The sequence below is a fragment of the Quercus suber genome, unplaced genomic scaffold (genome assembly GCF_002906115.3).
Source record: "Quercus suber isolate HL8 unplaced genomic scaffold, Cork oak 2.0 scaffold_379, whole genome shotgun sequence".
Classification (NCBI taxonomy): Eukaryota; Viridiplantae; Streptophyta; class Magnoliopsida; order Fagales; family Fagaceae; genus Quercus; species Quercus suber.
Window position 1 is genome coordinate 186,372 of NW_027069831.1, and position 6,000 is coordinate 192,371.

A 6,000-nucleotide genomic window follows, 5' to 3' on the forward strand; every position below is an offset into this window, starting at 1 on the left:
GGGAGTTTGTTGCCGAGAATTTGGTTCTCAAAAGAGCCGTGGGCAACATACGGGACACTAGCGCCAGGAAATTGGCGCAGACATGGGAAGGGCCCTACGGGGTCACTGCAATGGCCGGCACCGGGGCTTACTTCTTGGAAGACCTAGATGAGAGACAGCTGCCCCGACCGTGGAACGTCCATAATCTCAAGAAGTACTATCATTGATGGGCAATACGCCGAGCATCAAGTTAACCGCAACCTATTGTATATGTTTTGTTAGTTATACTAATGATGTTTCTCATGCAGATCCGTACCGTTCTAACCCTAATCCTCGGTTCGATCCCAATCACCAAGCATGGTTCATTCTTAGCCGATTATTCTAAGAACAGAAGTCTGATCCCCGGTTAGATTTCGATCACCGGGCAAGTGGAAACCTTAACTATTTGCCCTAAGGACAGAAGCCTGATCCTCGGTTCGATCTATCGCCGAGCAGGTGGAAACCTTAACGGCCCGTTCTAAGGACAGAAAGCCTGACCCTCGGTTCGATCCCTATCACTGAGCAGGTCGAAACCTTAAGGGTTCGAGGACAAAAGCCTGACCCTCGGTTCGATCCCTATCACCGAGCAAGTGGAAACCTGAACGATTCACTCTAAGGACGGAAGCCTGAACCTCGGTTCGATCCCTATCACCGAGCAGGTGGAAACCTTAAGGGTTCAAGGATAGAAGCCTGACCCTTGGTTCGATCCCCATCACCGAGCAGGTGGAAACCTGAACGATTCCCTCTAAGGACAAAAGCCTGACCCTCGGTTCGATCCTATCACCGAGCAGGTAAAAACCTTAGTCATTTCATTCTAAGACAGAAGCCTGGTCCTCGGGTCGATCCATCTCATAGAGCAGGTGGAAACCTTACCCATCCTTAGGATGAAAGCTTGTTCATCAGTTCGGTCCTGTCACCGAGCATGTGGAAACCTTATCATAGCCAAACACATCACAATACAGAGGCAACCAACGAGAATTCATTACTCGGTCAATGCAAAAACACAACACGATAAAGCATTCGTATTAAGACATAAAACTCAAACTAACATTTTGTTGCCAAAACTCGGCAACTCAAAATAAAGAAAGTACAACATAAATAAATTATCTCGTCACCACAACCCGGTGCCATAGGCAATTCCGTTCATTTAAATTCTCAAAAAGAAGGAAAAATAATGCAGGGTTGGCTTTTAAACTTAGATATCCGCCGCATGAGCGGGGGATGCATTCTCTTGAGGGCGTTGGTCGGCATAAGGGGTTGGCAACTGGACGTCCTCCTCGGTTCGGTCCCCAACATGAGGGTTGCTGGTCCCCTCCATATTGGTCGGCACTGCGTGAGAGTCAATGGCGTTCACCAGTTCCCTCATGCTGAACGTCTCTTCTTCGTCAATAACAAGGGGTGTAGGCTGCTCGGTGTGGGGGATACTCGGGAAAAGGGATCTTGCTGCAATCCCTCAATGGAGAATCCTCGGGAATCCCCAAGGCTTGAAGAGCGGCGAACCAACCCTCCTCATATCCGAGCTTGTGGGCCTGGTGAATGACCGGCTCCGCTGAATTCTCGGCATCTGCGAACCCCTCGTTATACCACTTGTTTTCATAAGCCTCCAGCGCCGCCTTTGAATTGGCCAATTGTCCTTCCAACATGGTGTTTAAACTCTGAGCCTCCGCCAATTTAAGCTCGGTGCCTCCCAGTTGCAGTTCCAGCTCCTCAGACTTTGTTTCGGCAAGAACCTGGGCCTTCGCGGCTGTAGCAATTTTACTCTCTGCCTCCTCGGCAATTTTCGACTTCTCCTTCACCGTAGCCTTGGCGACGTCCTTCAGGGCCTTCTCCCGCTCAACGTCCTCGGCTAAATCCTTCATCCTGCCGTCCACAATGTGTGACATTTGTGCAACCTGACCACACAAAATTCAATTTATAAGGTAAAATGGAAAGTACATGTAGATGAGCAAATGGGAAACCGAGAACGGGAAAGAAAAACGAAACAGTTACCGCTATGGCGTGCCACTGCAATCGCCTCCCCAAAAACTCGTCCGTTGACTCTGTAAAAGCATGCAAGTCCTCGGGCAAAAGCAAGCCGCGCGCCAGACTCTGCGTGACACGGCCCCCATGGCCTTTGTCCCATACTCGCGCATTAGCTGTTGCTGGAAGGGGCTTGCCGCCGAGTTGGAAGGAGGGTCGCCACTCCATCGGAGCCCGGGAACTGGACGCCAAATTTACCCCGGTCTATATAACCGGCACCCGAATAACGATACCTGTTGACGGCATGCGGGGCACGTCGCCCGAGCTCGTCTGTGTCTGTTCGACCATTCACGGCCTTTTTTGGACACATATTGCCGGGACAGCTGGGGGCGATGCATCTTGGCCGGGGGTTCGTTGCTGCTGCGTGGCCGGCTGGGCACTCGGGACAAAGCGTTCGATCGTCATTTTCCTCCTGGCCACCATGGCGTCACCTTGGTCGGACTCTGTCTCAGAAGAACTGACGGACTCTGCGGCCGCTTCTTCTGTCACCCGAACAGTAACCTCGGGCTCTACAGGTTTCTCGGGCTGAGCAGGAACTTAGTGCTGGATTTGCTCGTGGGCACGTTTCTTACGCTCGGCAGATACGCGCTCGGCGGATTCATCACGTATTGGCTGTCGCTCGTCGGAGCAAATGGGCTGGGGGCCGAGATCACGTGCCTCGCCTACAGTTAGCTTTGGTGGAAGGAAGTTTGCATGCCGAACGTCGATATATGAGAGGAGAGGGCTGTCAACTAACAAAGCTTGGCTGAACGCCTGCCAAGTTGAGTAGACGGGATTGACACCGAGGATAAGGTGAGACGCTCGGAGTTGTCCGTTCGAGTGTACGAAGATTTCCAACCTGAGCACGAAATTCAGGTCCCGAACGTGCACCACTCTGAGGTCCGGCTTGAATCTTTTGCCCTCTGCACAGAGGAAATAAGGGTTAGTGATTACATACCCGGACCAAAATCAAAAGAGACCAAAGTAGATAAAGGTTAGTCACCGACCAACGTCGCGCGGTGAAAATGCACAGGGGATCTCCTCGGCAAACCAGTTGCCGCTCACTCGAACGAAATCTTTAGGCGAATTTCGGTTTGAATCTGGTAGGCATGAAATGAGCCGTACCCTTACATCCCTAGTCTTTATATAATAATCCGACTCGATATTGCCACACAAACTATACATCTGATTAATGTCAAAATGATTTAGTTGTAACCCGTACAACTGGTTCAACCTACTCAGGCAACTCACTACCCGGTAAAAGTTGGGAGGGAGTTGGGAGGGGCAAAGGCCGTAAAATCTAAGGGTACTAAGAATTAGAGGGTCTACCGGGAACCTGAGCCCACCCTCTAGAATGGCCATCAAGGGAAGGAACACCGTGTTTTCACCACGGCGCCTTTGGATGTCAATATCGCCCATATTACAGTTGGCAATGTCTACGTCCCTAGGGACATTATAGGCATCCCTAAATCTAGCCAGAGCGTTTGTGGAAGAAAGGAGGTAAGAGTAACTCATTTTTCAAAACGAGTGTTTTTAAAAAGAAAATAAATACTATGATTATCAAAGAATAGAATGAAATGGCCAAACAGAAGAAGGAAGAAGAGGGAAAGGAACTTACTGTGGGCTCTAAGGAGGAAGTGTGTTTTGGGCCAGAAGATGAACCACGAAGGAGGGATGCTCGGCAGAGTAAGATATTGAAAAGTGAGGAATGCAAAAGTGAGGGTCAGTGACAAGAGCGACTATTTATAGGCGTAAGGAGTGAAGTGGGTAACATTAAATAACCCACTGGCAAGAAATCCACGCTGACCGCTGCTTGAACTGCCACGCGCGTAACGCATCGGTTCACGAACCGTCAGACAGTGATGACGGATAGGCCGTCAATCAATTCCAAATGCGTCTTTTGAGGCACGCATTAATGCGCCCATCAACGGTCGGGCACTAACCCTTCGACTTCCCAGACGGGTAATTACCCCTTATGATCCTTGATTCACCCCCGAGAATAGGGAGCGAATCAAAGGGGGGCTATTGTACGGCCCCCGCATTGGGGCCCGTTTTGGGCCTTGGACCCTGCCTGAGTGCATGGCCCATAAGGCCAGTCTCCCTCTACCTAGCGGCCCACCCTAGAGCCACACGTGATGCGGGCCCAGACTTTGCCTCTTCATCATTTCTCGGCAATACTTTCCCGAGCAGTGATAAATATTCGACTCTTGGAACACCCCGCCCTATACCTACTCGGCCATGCCTCGGAGAGGCACCGCTGCCAAGAACTATCGTGGAAGTGGAAACCAAGTTCCAACGCCATCCTCACCGATTCCCACTCCCACCTAACCACCCACTTACGATCGATAATACTGGACCGCCGGTTGCACTTATCAGCGAGTAATCATAACCTCTCCACTAACTATAGGCTATAAATACAAGAAGTTTTGAGAAGACAGGGGTTGGAGAATTAACTGTAAAAGGAGAGTAAACAGAGAGGGAGCAGTGAGAAGGTGGTTCGGACCCTCGAGGAAAGAAAAGTGATCTCATTGAGTCTTAGTGTCAAGAACGACCCAGTGTAGGAAATCCAAACCCACTATACAAGTAAGTTGTGAGCCCAAGTGAGGCCCAGCCCAACAGGCTTCAGTTTTGGGTGCGCACAGGTTTAATTGTGGAATAAAATTTAAATTCAAGTAAAAAAAATATTAAAATAATGAAATATAAATTTATGAGGTTTCAAAAGCTTATATAACACATATCATAATGTCAATCAAAAGTCAAATGTTTTTAGTTTTATATATATCATAAATTATAAATTGGGTGAAAAATTCATTTTAGTCCCTACATTTTCAAGCGATTCCCACTTTGGTCCATAACTTTTTTTTTCACTGATTTTAGTCCCTATCTTGGAAAACGTGTCATTTTAGTCCCTAACGTTACATCAGTGACGAAAATTGCATAGCTGGCAAACGAAAAAAATTAAAAATATTAAAATAATGCAGACTGTGTCCACGTGACTTGCCACGTCAGCCTCTAAATTAAACAAAATAATTTATTAATTTTAACTAAATTAAAAAAATTAAAAACAGAAATAAAAACCAAACCAGCAAGAACAACAAATTTCAAACCCAACAAGAACAAGAACAAGACCAACAAAACACAAACCCAGCAAATTTAAAACCCAAAAAATTAAATTCAAACCCATATTTCAAACCCCCACACCGCCAAAACATCAAACACAAAAATCAAATCCAGATTTTCGGCCCCCAAACTCAAAACTCAAAACCCAAATTTTCTTATACTTTCTGAGAAACCAAACACAAACCTCAGATCCAAACCATAGATTAACCTAGAAAAAGTTTAAGAAGAAGAAGAAGAAGGGTGTGAAAGAGGGTTCAAATGCAAGAAGAAAGTTGGGAACTTTTGGTGTGTCCAAGCTTCAATAGCTACTCTTCTGATAAACTTGTGGACGTAGCCGCTAAAGTGACCTGCGAGTTTGATCATCGTGATCACGATGATGAGGAAGCGTTCGAGTTCGTGTCCATTCATAAAGCCGAGGACGACATGGTCGTGTTGGACAGTTGTATTTGTCCGATTTTCCCGGTCTTCAATCGCGACCTCCTTCTGTCTGATCAGAACCCCACCAAAAGTCAACAAATTACCGACAGCCAGGATTTGAAGAACAGAGAAGAAGAAGAATAAGAAGAAGAAGAAGAAGATGAAGATGAGTATGTGCGGTGTCTTCGTGTTGAACCCTCTTTCACACCCTCTTTCTGGTTTGGTTTCATCTCTATGGTTTGGATGTGAGGTTTGTGTTTAGTTTCTCAGAAAGTATAAGAAAATTTGGGTCTTGAGTATTGAGTTTTGGGGTCGAAAATCTAGATTTGATTTTTGTGTTTAATGTTTTGGTGGTGTGGGGGTTTGAAATATGGGTTTGAATTTAATTTTTTGGGTTTTAAATTTGCTGGGTTTGTGTTTTGTTGAACTTGTTCTTGCTAGGTTTGA